This window comes from Psammomys obesus, unplaced genomic scaffold (genome assembly GCF_907164565.1).
Source record: "Psammomys obesus unplaced genomic scaffold, mPsaObe1.curated_primary_1811, whole genome shotgun sequence".
NCBI lineage: Eukaryota > Metazoa > Chordata > Mammalia > Rodentia > Muridae > Psammomys > Psammomys obesus.
The window spans coordinates 43,658,143-43,672,073 of NW_026585644.1; the positions used below are offsets into that span (position 1 = coordinate 43,658,143).

General features: G+C 46.2%; 1 protein-coding gene across 1 annotated transcript in view; it reads left to right on the forward strand.

The window, feature by feature from the left end:
• Positions 1 to 13,931, forward strand: part of Galm (galactose mutarotase) — a 51,512-nt gene that overhangs the window by 22,199 nt on the left and 15,382 nt on the right. The gene's annotated exons all lie outside the window — the stretch shown is intronic.

Here is a 13,931-nt window from a genome sequence, read left to right on the forward strand (position 1 = left end):
TAACAAGCATACTAATGTCAATCTTTTCAGTTTTGATATTTGTATCATGCTTATGCAAGATGTTAACAGTAAGATGAGTTGATGAAAAGTATAACATGTAACAAGTTTCTTACAAGGGTACTGGCCATGAGGGCTGTCTTAGTTACTGTTCTCTTGCTGTGAGGAAACACCATGACCAAGGCAACTTAGAAAAGAAAAGCATTTAATTGGGGGGTTTGCTTAACAGCTTAAGAGGGTTAATCTATGACCATCATGATGGAGGGTGTGGCAGCAGGCAGGCATGGGGCTGGGAGTTTACATCTGATTCACCTGAAGCAGAGAGAGAAAGAGACCAACTGACTGGGCCTGGTGTAGGCTTTTGGGACCTCAAAACCCACCCCCAGTGACACACCTTCTCCAACAAGACCACATCCCCTAATCCTTCCCAAACAGTTCCACTGGCTGGGGACTGAGCCTTCAAAGAATGAGCCTCTGGGGCCATTCTCCTTCTAACCAATGTTGGGAGGGGAGAGTCCAGTGAGATGGCTCAGTGGGGAAAGGTGCCTGCTGTGCAAGCTAGACCTGGGTTTGGTCTCTGGAACCCACATAAACAGAAGGAGAGCTCCAATTCCACAAAGTTGTCCTCTGACCTTTGAGCACAGGCCATAGTACATGTTCATTTGTATGCCTACACCTTCAGACCTAAACAGTAATAAAGTTAAAATTTTTACAAGGAAAGAAGGTAAGTATATGGGCCTCCATACTGTTAATTCCCGCATTAACAGCGGGAATTAGAAACTTTCATAAATATAGTGGCTGTAAGAGTCACTGTATGTGGGCACACACATTTGTTCTCAGCCCTCAGAAGGTAGAGGCGGGTAGAACTCTGTGTCACGGGCCAGCCAGAGCGCCCTTTCTCACTCAACAAACTAACAAACAAACAAACCCAAAACCCAACTGGAGAAAGATGCTTGTAGAACTCCCACAGTGTAGCCTTGTGGATTCTATCCAGTTTAGTTCCTGAACTTGGAAAACATGTAACTTTTCATTTTTCTTTTCTCTCTGTCTCTGTCTTTCTCTGTGTATGTTTCTACCACTCTCTCCTTCTCTTTCTCTCTGTCTGTCTGTCTGTCTGTCTTTAGATACTGGGCAAAGCCTAAACATACATGGTTTCTCTGGCACTCTGTGAATACTCACTCTTTTCCTGGAGTCCTCCCCCCTCCCCACACACATACACTCCTTCTGCCATGCAGCTTTGTGCAAACCTGTCTTGGGAAAGGCATAGCTTTCTGTCATTCTCTTCATCCCACTCTTCCTGGCAACTGCCAAGATTTACAGCTTGCCTGCCTTACTGTTTTTCTGTCAAACTTGAATAAAACAGGCCCCTTCCCAAAAACCAGCAGGGCAGTGGTGGCTGGTGGTTACACACCTTTGAGTCAGAGGCCTCTGTGAGTTTAAGGCCAGCCAGGTCTACAGAGCATTTCCAGGATATCCAAAGCTACACAGAGAAACCCTCTCTCAAAACCAATATAAAATAAATAAATATGAAATTAAAAATGGAATAATAATGAGAAATTGAAATAAATGGACTAAAATGTTTTGGCATCTCAGCTTTGAATATTTTCCTGGTTGCTGAGCTGGATTTAAAGGTTTTTCTGTCTATCCCTCTAACGTGTTGTCCCCTGATAGTCATGTGACTCACAGATGGGCAGGATTATTGTACTAGATGCAGAATTATTGCATTGTAGCGTTTATGCAGCGGCTTCTGTTTGTGACTGATAAGGGAGCAGGTAAACTCAGTAGCTCATAAATGCTGCATATGAAATAGATGTATTTAACTGTGCACATTTATGAATCATCTTATGCCATTCTGCTGGGTGTTAATCTAACAAGGTCACGAAAAGGCACATCTGGCAGCTGAAATGTGTCATGATTGTGAGGGGCAGAGCACAGTGGAGCCTAGCTTGGAGCGTAATGGAATGCAGAAAAGTCTCATTTGCCTCAGTGCTGCACCACAAATGCCACTATGGTGAGATTCTGCACCTTGTACTAATACTGAAAACCTGTTGAGTAGGAGCTGATAGTTCCGGACTCTGGTATCGGGAGACCTGTTCTGGTCTCGACTGTTCTGTTTGTTTCTTTATGTAACCTTGGCTGGCCTGCAACTATGTAGAAAGCTGCCTTGGCCTCCTGAGTGCTGGAATAGGGATCTCAAGCGTGCACCACCATGCCCAGCTCTGACTTTCTTCTTCATCAGGCAAAGGGCCTCCTGTGTGTGAGTAATGCTTTAACATTTAACCGAACAGATTCCTAGTTCCTCTTTTGCAAATAGGCTGAAAGTAGGCACCTTAAGCTAAGCTTGGGCTATGTCAGGACAATGTCATTTAAAAAAAAGTGAGGGAGACTGGAGAGATGGCTTAGCAGTTAAACGTGCATGCTGTTATTCCAGAGGACTGGAGTTCAGTTCCCAGCACCCACACTGGGCGGCTCACAACTGCTAAAGCACCAGCTCCAGAGAATCAAGGCCTCTGGCCTCCACTGGCACCCACACTCATGTGCACTTATCCCCAACACATGCACATAATTAACAATAATACTGTTTTTAGAAAACTGTGTATGTGTGTGTGTGTGTGTGTGTGTGTGTGTGTGTGTGTATATATATATATATATTTAGAAAAATACTGGGGTTTTTTTTTGTTTTTTTTTTTTTTAGAAAATTAGAACACCTATGTTAAGTATTCAGTTTTTTATTTTTTCAGGTTAGAAGACCTGTAAAGCAGTTTTGCAATCAAGAGTGTGCACTATCTTGTCTGAGTTTTGTTGTTTTGTTTTCTGTTTGGTTTGTTTGGTTGGTTTGGTTGGCTTTGTTTTGTTTGTCTTTTAGTTTTTAAGGCAGGTTTTTTTCTGTGTAGCCCTAGCTGTCCTGAAACTTGCTGTGTAGACCGGGCTTCTTGTCTGGGTCTGATTCCCACTGTCACAACAGACAGCTCACAGCTGCCTGTAACTACAGCTCAGGGCATCTAACTCCATCTTCTGGTCTTCTTACGGGTCCTTGCAAGCATGCAAACACCTGTGTGAGCACACAAGTTCACAGTGAACGGTGGGAACAAATCTCTTTTAGAAAACGAATTGGCAATGTGTGTATTAGGCAGTGGTTCTTGCCAGGGGGCTCCATCCCAGGGCCCTCTGTGGATGCCAAAATCCTCATCTGCCTAAGCCTCTTATATAAAATGGTATCAAGTTTGCAAATACTCTACCTACATCCTCCCTTATATCTTGTTATCGTTTGCTTTTTGGTTTGAGATAGACCATCACAATGTCATCCAGGCTAGGCTGGAACTTACTGTGTAGCCCACAGTGGCCTCAAAATTCACAATCCTCCTGCATCAGCTTCCTGGGTGCTGGGACCACAGGTGTGTACCACCATGCTTGGCGTCCATGCTCGGCCTCCCTTTCCACTTGTTTACATCTTCTCTAGATCACATAGCATGTACCTAGCATGTTGCAGCTGTATGAATAGCTGTGGCACTGTGCTGTTTAGGAATAACTAAAAAAAGAAATCTATACATGTCCAGTACAGATCTAATTTTTTTTTTCCTAAACAGTTTAGCTTTTCATGGGATTGAATCCACAAATACCAATTCTGGTATTTATAGTTGTAAGTACCAACTGTATCATTGTGAAAACTTTCTTTGAAAACCAAATCTGAATAATAATGAACAGAGGTAAATACACTCCATTTTCAAAACCTAGAAAATATCTAGCTATTATTTATAATTGCCATCCTTTCACATAAGAAAGATTGTGTATGTCTTTGTATGTCTGTGTCTGTGTGTATATATGTGTGTGTCTGTGTCTGTGTGCATATATGTGTGTGTCTATGTCTGTGTGTATGTGTGTGTGTCTGTGTGTATGCATGAGTGTAGGTGTATGTCTTTATGTGTGTGTGTCTGTCTGTCTGTGTGTACCTGTGTGGTGCATGCATCCTGCTGTGCTACATCCCCAAGGGGGAAAAATATTAATACCACAGAAGTAAGAAATCTTTAATTTCAAAACAGAGAACATTTAGCTTTAAACTTTTCTATTGTCTCATTTATTTATTCCGTGTGTATATGTGGGTGTTCATGGCAGTGGGTGCCAAGGTAGAAGTGTGGAGGCCACGGGATAACTTCAGGTCATGTCTTTCCTCCGTATCAGCCCTGGGGATTGGACTTGGGTTGTCACTCTTGGCAGGAAGTGTTTTTACTGATGAGCTAACTGGCTAGCCCATTTTTAGAAGAATTATGATAGCAGATCATCGCAGGGCAGGTCGGATTTCTGTGTACCAGTGAGGCAGTTAGTGTCAGCTCATAACAGGACGTGAGAGTTGTTCCGGAAGGCCACGCGCAGCCCTTCCTTTCTGAGGCTCTGTGATGATACAGGCATTCAGCCACTGGTCCATTACTCTCCAAATCCACTGGGACCCCCAGTCGAGCTCATGACAGAGTCCTGGTTCCCACATACCCATCTGTTCATCAGTCCAGGTTACCACTGCCTGCACAACACTCAGACACAGCTGTGTGGTCCTTTTGGAAGCCTCTCCAAAAGTGGGTACCAACTACTCTTGCTTTGTATCTCTGTGCTGGAAGAATCTGTAGGCCTGGCCCAGGTTCTGCAAAGAACAAGGTTGTAGGAGCCTAAGACTTCCTCTGACTTTTATGGATTTGTCGATTTCGTGTGTACCAGAGTTTGCCTGTGTCTGTGCGTGCATAACATAGGTATGCCTGGTGGCTGAGAAGTCAGGAGAGGGCATTGGATTGTGAGCCACCATGCGGATGCTGGGAGCTGAACCTGGGTCCTCTGGAGGAGGAGTACCTGTTCTTAGCCACCCAGCCATCTCTCTGCCCTCCATGACATTAGCCAAAGCTCCACAGCAGCTGACGTAACTTCCTGTGGTCTTCCCAAAATAACCCTGAGACTTTATGAATAAATACATGCTGAGGCCATAAGCTTTGGCTCCCTCCCTGACTAACTTCTAACTTACAGTACCTGTTGACTCTGCACTGTGTGTGCCAAGTAGCTGGTTACCTCTCCTCAGTTTCACACCTCTGTCTTCCTCAGAGTCCCAGGGTGACTCCTTCACCTCTCTCCATCCCAGAGCTCCCCTCTCTCTCTGCCGGAACTCCCACCTCCTCATTTCCTGTCTCAGCTAATAGGCCATTAGGTTTTTATTGTGCATACAGACACAAGAGATTCCTTCTACAGGTGACTTAAATTCTAAAACCCGCCCAGAGGGTACACGCATCATTCCACCATCCAGAATGTGTGTGTGTGTGTGTGTGTGTGTGTGTGTGTGTGTGTGACATGTGTATGTGCTCTCAGAGTCACAGATGGTTGTGAGCTGCCTGGTGTTGGAGCTGGGAACCGACCATGGGTCCTCTGGAAGGGCAGCAAGTGCTGCTAACCTCGGAGCCGTCACTGCAGCCTCTAATTAGAGGTCCAGCTTTCCGTTGCTCCGCCCGGGTCCTCTCTAATGTGCAGCGTTTCGGAGACAGTTCCCACCACAGTCCTTCCCTTTTGTGGCTAGGACTTCAGACTTAGATTTCTGTTTTTTACTCCTTATCTCTGGCCTGTAATCTATGCTGTCTTGCGGGCAGATGATGATGGTGCAGATCTAAGCTTTCGGGGTGTTTTTTTCCCTCTGGTTAGACATAGTAAGCAATTTTTCAGGTGATTGGAGAGCTCACATCGTGAGACGGTAGCACTTTTTTATTTCACTGTCGCAGGAACACTGAGGCTGGGCCGCTCTCTCTGCCTGTGCGTATCTGGGGAGGGGGGGGGGTCCTGTTCTCCGTTGGCAGGTTTCCTGTTCGCTCACTGACTGGTTGTGTAGAATGGACACTGTGGTATAATACATGGTACCGAAACAAGTGTGACAGGAAGAAATGACTCCCAGATACACCGCAAATTCCCATGTAAATCTTTACCCCAGGCACCCTTGGCAATTGTAGAGGACATAAAAAATTTCTTCAGCTCTTTTTGGCTGGTAGAGCATAGAAGACAGCAGTCTATGTGCCGGGCTTCTCATTCTCTCCTTTGTCCTGTCTCCTACATGAAGAGGCTGTCCCCTCCCAAGTCTCTGCATTAGTAGGGACACGCACAGCTCTTACTTGGGCCCAACAAAATGGTTTAAAGGCACTCTTGCTTTCTCCATAGGAGATTCTTAGCAGCCCTGGAGTTTTATAGCACAAACCAGCAATATCCCTTCTGTGTTCATTACTCAGCTACAAGATTCTGGCATCTTTGTTCTTCTACTGGAAAAACAAAACAAACAAACACCACCAACAACAACAAAACCAAGCAGGGTGGTAGTCTCACAGCATTTAGTCTCACAGCATTTAGGGGTCTGAGGCAGGAGGATCATCTGAACCCAAGAGTTCAAGATCATTCTAGGTAACATAGACCCCCAGATCAAAAGAAAATAAGAAAAAAAAAAAAAAAGGAAAAGAACATACATTAAATAAGACAAATATTCTGAATAAAATCCATTGCCTAGGCCTGGCATGGTGGTGCATGCCTATACTCCCAGTACTTGAGGAGGCAGAAGCAGGCAGATCTCTGTGAGATCAAGGCCAGCCTGTTCTAACAAAGTGAGTCCAGGATAGCCCAGGCTACACAGAGAAACCCTGTCTGGAAAAGCAAACAAAATCCGTTGCCTAGCTGCCAAAACTAGTCAGGATGACATTTTTGGTCCTTCTGAGTTGGTCGCTGCCACCCCTTTCTTGCACCTTAGCAGGCTGCCCTGAGGAAAGCATCTGTAGGGCTGAGAGCTCATTTCAACCCACAGCTCAGGCTGCAGTCGACTGCGTGTTGGCGGTCGGCTGTTTCCCCAGAGCAGTTGTTTTCAGCCACTTAAAACAAACAAGCCCCAAACCCTTGCTGCTCATGAAACATTTACCCTTTGGTGGGACCTTAAGAGCCTGCTTTCATCAGGGCATCTTGGGTCCTCTTGAGTGTGTTTGCTTTGTGTGTTAGAGTCAGATCTAGCTCCGAAATGAAACTCCTAGAGGCCATTTACAAGAAAGGACAGGTAATATCAACAGTGTCCAGAATCCAACAATGGTGGCACAAGCCTTTAATCCTGGCACCCGGGAGGCAGAGGCCAGCCTGGTCTACAGAGTAAATTCTAGGACGGCCAGGGCTACATAAAGAAACCCTTGTCTTGAAAAAACAAACAAACAAACCAATGTCCAGAATAGAGAAAGCTGCCATATCAGACATTTTTCTTTTCTCATGTTTGTGTGTGTGTGTGTGTGTAAGCGTGCTGACACATGTGCACGAGGAAGCCTTAAAACTGGTGCCTGGAATCTTCTTCAGTCTCTCTTTTACCTTATTCCTTAAGGCCTCTCAATCAAACCTAGACCTCAGAGATTAGGTTGGTCTCGGAGGATCTTGTAGCTTGTGTCATTTCTTTCCAAGGCTGGAATTACCAGGAAGCCACCTCCGCTCCCTGGCATTTATACAGGACTGAGGGCGTAAATGTGGGTCCTCACACTTGTATAGTGAGGTCTTTAACCACTGAGCCATCTCCCTGACTCCAGTGTCTGAATCTGCCCTGCTCACCAGCAACAAGAGAAAACTGGTACCCTAGCAGGTAGCAAGCCAGCTAACTGTGAGCCCATGAGAGCCCAACCCAGAGATGGATTAGCTCCCAGAGGTGGGTAACTCATCCGCCTTTGGCAACATGGCTGCGGACAACTGTGTTTATATTTTTGCTGTGTTGTATCTATAGTAGTATACAAGGAATTAAGAAAATAGAAACAGCCCAGTGGTGGTGGTGGTGACGCATGCCTTTAATCCCAGTGCTCAGGGGGCAAAGGCGTGGGGAGCTCTGGAGTTCAGGGCCAGCCTGGTCTACAGAGCAAGTTCCAGCTAAGATGACATAGTGAAACCATGTCTCGAAAAATCAAAATAATAAAAGCAGAAATGAATGCTTTGGCCAGCTCATCTTCTTCTTACAGTAATATTAGGGTTTTTGTTGTTGTTGCTGTTGTTTGAATTTAAATTTCCTTTCCTTGAGAAAATATACCTCTTATTTTAAAACAATTTTACCCAGTCTGCTCAGTGTCCAACCCATGCTCACCTGCTGTTCTTGCTGCAATGAGCTTTGAAAAGCTCATTCTAAAATTACATGAAAGCAGCCCCAGTTTACCCAAATTAGAGTTCTGGTAGGAAGGGCTTACCACAAGGCTGTGCAGGGGGCCCAGCTAGACGCTTGTATTTTAACTTAACCTCACTCTGTTCAGCCCACAATCCCGTCAATGGCTTAATTACTTCTCTGGGGTGGGTCTGTCTTTCCCCCCAAGAAATAACAGATTCCAAGGTCGCCTCTTGTTTCCAAGATGCTGCCAGTTCTGAGGCTGAAATTCGTGTGCTGGCGCTTGGGGTTTAGTCTTTCTGGAACCCCTCACAGAAAATTCAAGACTTCCTCCAATCCTGAGAGAGCGCCCAGTGTTTATTCAACCATCCACAGACTTCTTTCTTTTTCCTTCTTGCCTCCCGTATCCTTGGCCCTGCTGATTTTTAGCTCCTGATCTGATAGTCCTCCAGCCTGAATATTCAGCCTTTCACATTGGCCACATTGAGCACTCTGTCGGTACTCTCCTGGTGTAGGCGACTTTTTTTTTCTTTTTTGTCTGATCAGTTCCTAACATATATTATGGGGACATAAATTTTGATCAATAAATGAATAGACAAATGATGCTTACTCTCTAACTAAAAATAAAACCGTAAAGATTTATTCTCCATCTGGTTCCTAAAGGCATCTAAAGTGCAAATCTTACTTTGGTAATTACTCCTTGAAAATATCTTTGTAGGGTCTGGGATGTGGCTCAGTTGGTGGATTACTTGCCTAGCGTGTGTGAAAGCTCTGAGTTCTTCCCCAGCTCTGCTGCTGCTGTACTGGTGCACACCTCTAATCCTACCCTCAGGAGATGCAGGCAGGGTAATCATAAATTCTGGGTCACCCTTGGCTACATAGGAAGTTTGAGGTTAGCCTGGGCTACATGAGACTTCATCTCAAAACAAACGACACACACATACCTTTTCCACATTGCTACCCAGCCAGACACAAGCTGTTTCCCCAGGCTGCTCTTGCCATACCGGTCTCTGATCAGCCCCCACCCCTGTCCTGTGGGGGCTGTAAATGTCCACTTTGCCTCATAAACCCCCACTCAGCCTTCAAGGGTTGTTCTTTCTTCTTGGCCATCCTTCCCAGGCTTTTCTGACATAGTTTTGTGCCCTCGGCATGGTTTTGGTGAGATCTGGCACTGTGAAGAGTTTCTTCCTAGTTCAGCCCCGTCTCTCTGTTCCTCCACTGGTGAGATGTTCCTCAGAGATCTATCAGGAGAGTTGATGTCTTTGGTTTAAAACTAGAGAAACAAAACTAAGGCTGGTGAAACGGCTCCATAGGCAAAGGACGCCTGCCACCAAGCCCAGCAACCTGAGGTCGGTACCTGGATTCCACATGGCGAAAGAAGATCAGCCCCCCAGCTGTCCTCTGATCTCCGCAGGCAGGCTCCACACACACACAGTGACACATGTGTGCATGTGCATACGCTCCTATACACACAAAGGCACACACAACATAAAATGTTAAAGAAATATCATACAATTAACATATACACTTAAAACAGGGGCTCACTGTGGAGCCTGACTATAGAGATCCAGCTGGCTTCAACTTACAGAGCTCTTCTTGCTTCTGCCTCCCAAAGGTTGGGATCAAAGCTGTGTGCCTCTACATCCCAGCATAAAAATTGTTTTGTTTTGTTTTTTTTTAAAAAAGACTAATCTATGCCAAATACAAAAATAAAACCAACTAAGAACTAACCTGTATGTGTTAGGAACAGCTACTTTTTCCCCAAGCCTTTCCCCTCTAACCTCTTTTGTTTTTAGACAGGGTCTCACTCTGTAGCTCCGGCTTTTGTCCTAGAACTCACTATGTAGACCAGGCTGGCCTCTAACTCACAGAGTTCCTCTTGCTTCTGCCTCTTGAGTTCTGGGATTAAAGGCGTGTGCTGCTGTGGCTGGCTCCTTGCAGCTGTTTTAAATGGTATGTTAATGCAGTGTCGTGTGAAAACTGGAACTCAGTTCTGCTCCCCACCAGCCATGACCTCCTCGAGTCAGCCAAGAGAACTCTGGTCCTTGTACATCGAATATGGGAAATCTGAAGAGCTGAACTCTCACATCCTGTCCCAGTTCTAAAACTCCCCCTCCCCCCAAACCACATGGCATGTTAGTCAAATCTTCTTGACTGGTGTGTCTGGAAATCTGATGGAAGAACTTCAGGGCTCCAGGAGCTCCTGAGAGCCTATGGCAGATCCTGTGTGAGCTGGCCAAACCATCTGGGTCTGCACAGGGGTTTTGTCTTTCCCCCTCGCTCACAGTAATGGCAGTCTACAGCTGCCTTACTGGGTAATTGTACACATAATGTTGGCCATCGCTTCTGAGAAGAGCAGTAGAGTTTTCCTGATGAGTCAGGCTGGGTTGGGCGGTTCATTTTGTCACGAGTTCATCACGGTTGCACTTCCTGAAGGGAAGCTAAAGGAGAGAGGCGGCGCACTAAGAAATCAATGTTCCCCAAGTTCCACCAGAGAAACGGTAGCCATGAAGGGCTCAAAGAGCAGCTACCGTTTCTGCTTGATCTGATGCATGCAGTGGCCTTCACTGGTCTATCACCTCCTGTCAGGATTCAAGCCTGGGCACTCAGACGCAGAGGACAGAGCTGGCAAGCACACTGGTCCCCTCTGTAAGCAGACTTTACCTACAGCCCTGCAGCTCTGGAGACAAGCCCCTCCAGCTCCCACTACTTCTCTCCCAGTTTCCATCTCCAGGTGGTAACAAGTACCTACTGGGTGCCAGGTACTGGCAGAGCTAGGGGAGTAATACTAAACAAACTGGGTAAGTTCTGCGGACATTGGGAATATACAGCAGTGTCCACAGCACAGGCTCTGTCCTCGGTGAAGGAAGGCTACGGTCAAAGAAGGACTGGTGAGGCTGGGGAGATGGCTCAGTGGGTTAAGAGCACTGGCTGCTCTTCCAGAGGACCCAGGTTCGATTCCCAGCACCCAAGTGGTAGCTAACAACCACCGTTAACTCTAGTTCCAGGGGACCTGTCTGTTTCTCCTTTCTGGCTTCTGCAGGCACTGTATGAGTAGGATGCACAGACATACATGTAGGAAAAAAAACCCACATACACATAAAAATAAAGAAGTACATGTATGACTGGCACTAAAGCCAGGCTTGGCTGGACACAGCTGTAGCCCCAGCACTCTGGAAGCTGAGGCAGGAGGATTGCTGCAAGTTTGATGCATTGTAAATTCAAGGGAAGCTCCAGATGCATAGCAAAAGCCTGTGTATATAGATAGATGATAGATTGATAGACAGATAAATAGATACATAGATAGATGATAGATACATAGATAAAAGGCTAGCAAGATGGATGAAGGCGCACACACACGAAATAGAGAAGTAAGTAAGTAAGTAAATAAATAAATAAATAAATAAATAAATAAATAAATAAATAAATAAATAAATGAAGGGGGTGATGCTATAAAAAATTGGGCCCATGGCATTAGAGCTGCTTGTGCTAGGACAGGTCCTGCCTGAACAGCATGCAAGGAGGTTACTGAGGACCCAGGGACCTCTCCCAGTGGCAGTGACGCTTCCCAGAGGGATACATTTCTGAGGACCTCCCCGTAAAACCATCTAAGAACAGCTCTGTGAGCCTCCAGACTAACTCCCTGAGCTACCTGTGTAAAACATGTCGCCCGCTGCTACAGGATTGGCAGACATGAGCCAGCCCGCTGGAAATTTGGCAGGAAGATAGCTCAGAAGTGAGCAGCAGCCGAGCTCCATATTCTTCCTGTGAAAACTACAGGGTAACATCAAGTGAATTCGTCGTGATGGAAGTTATTTGCTAGGCTTGATCAGTACCCTTAGAGAACTGATTCTACACTCACGCCTTGACCTCCCCCACACCCAACAAGGCTACCTAGGGCTTCTCAGGGTCATTCTGTTCCACAGAGGCTGAAAGGTAACAGGGCTTTGAAAGCTGCATCAGAAGCTGAGCTAGTTCCCACAGCAGTCTGTTTTTATTTTATATGCACTAGTGTTCTGCCTATATGTATGCCCATGTTGAGGGTGTCAGACCCCCTGGAACTGGAGTTACTGACACATGTGAGCTGCCTTGTGGGTGGGATTGAACCCGGGACCTCTGAAAGAACAGTCAGTGCTTTTAACTCCTGAACCATCTCTCCAGCCTCACGAAGTGGAAATTTTAAGGTATTCACTTGCTGCCTCATGCTCCCACTGGGTCAGCATCTGAGAGCATGTCTCCAAGATTTGCATGTTAGGCTTCTTGCTTGCCCAACCCTGCAGCTGAAGCATCAAGACTAGCCTTCTGAATCATGCCTTGAGTCTGAGGCTTTATCTTTAAATCATGGAGGTCTTTGGAGTATTTTAATCCAGGAGACTGACCTTGCACTGTTGTCAGTTTAGAAACACCACTGCACCAAGCACAGGGGTAGGGCTTCACTGGAGACAGGGACCAGTTGATAAACTACTTAATATCCAAAATAGGGATCCAGCTGCAAAAAGGGAACTGTATAATGTTTAGGAGGTAAAATCAGGTGGCTGGGGAAGATTGCTCAATTGAGTACTTGAAGACTTGAGTTCCATCCCCAGAACCCATATACAAAGAACCAGGCTTAGAGCATGATGTAATCCCAGCACTGATTAAGCAGAGATCCCTGGAGCTCTCTGGCCAGCCAGCAGAGCCAAATCTGCAAGTTTCAGGCCAGGGAGAGACCCTGTCTCAAAAATAAGGTGAACCAGGCAATGGTGACACACACCTTTAATCCCAGCATTCGGGAGGCAGGGGCAGGCAGGCAGATCTCTGTGAGTTTGAAACCAGCCTGGTCTATAGAGCAAGTTCCAGGCCATCGAGAGACCCAGTCTCAAAGAGTGGCCCCTGAGCAATAGAAACGAAGATATTAAACAGTGATTAAGTGGTAGTGGGGAACAAAAAGCGGGATGGAAAGGAGAGTTACAAGTACAGGAAACAAGCTTTCAGAGGAGCTAAGAGAGCAATGGTTTAGCCTGAGGAGTATGTGCCTATAGGGTGTCTGGGTAGAGCAGGTGACAAGCAGGTGGGTGTGGTATTAGGAAAGAGAAGAGAAGGGTAGAGATACTGATCAGCATGTGAACTTTGTCGTGCAAACCTTGTGGCTTTCCAGAAGGAAAGAGAGGCTGAGGTGAGAGCAGCAATGTGAGACCAAACTCAAGGGAGCCCACAGAAAGTGCCCCTAACATTTTAGGTATGAGAAAGACCCGTGCAAAGGGTGCCGGGGACAAAAGTATAACTGTTAATCCCACTAAACAGCACGATAGGGTAGAAGCCAGTTTGTGAATGTGGAGGAATGACAGAAAGTGAAGAGAGTCAGAGAGTATGGGCCCATGAGTGGTTCTCAGCTAAGGTAACTTGAATGCAGACTCCTGGGGCCTCATCCTGGTTTGTTTGTTCTGGTTTGTGTGTTTTGCTACAGGCCTGGGGTGAGGTGGCGGGGTGGGGAGGGGAAGGCTCTGTCTAGCCTCACTAGCCTGTGTGAGAAATGGAAGAGGCAGGAAAGAGGAGAGAGGGCATCTCCAAGAGGCATGGGTACCAGTCAAGTTAGAGGGGTTTTAAGGGAGAGAGAAACTGACTTAGACAATTAAAATGGTTATGAGAGAACTCAGGGAGCCAGGCCGTGGTGGCAGCACTGGGGAGGCAGAGGCAGACGGATCTCTGAGTTTGAGCCCAACCTGGTATACAAAGTGAGTCCAGCACAGCCAAGGCTACACAGAGAAACCCTAGCTTGAAAAACCAAAAATAAGAAAAAAGAGAGAGAACGAACCAGGGAATCCAACTGATAAAG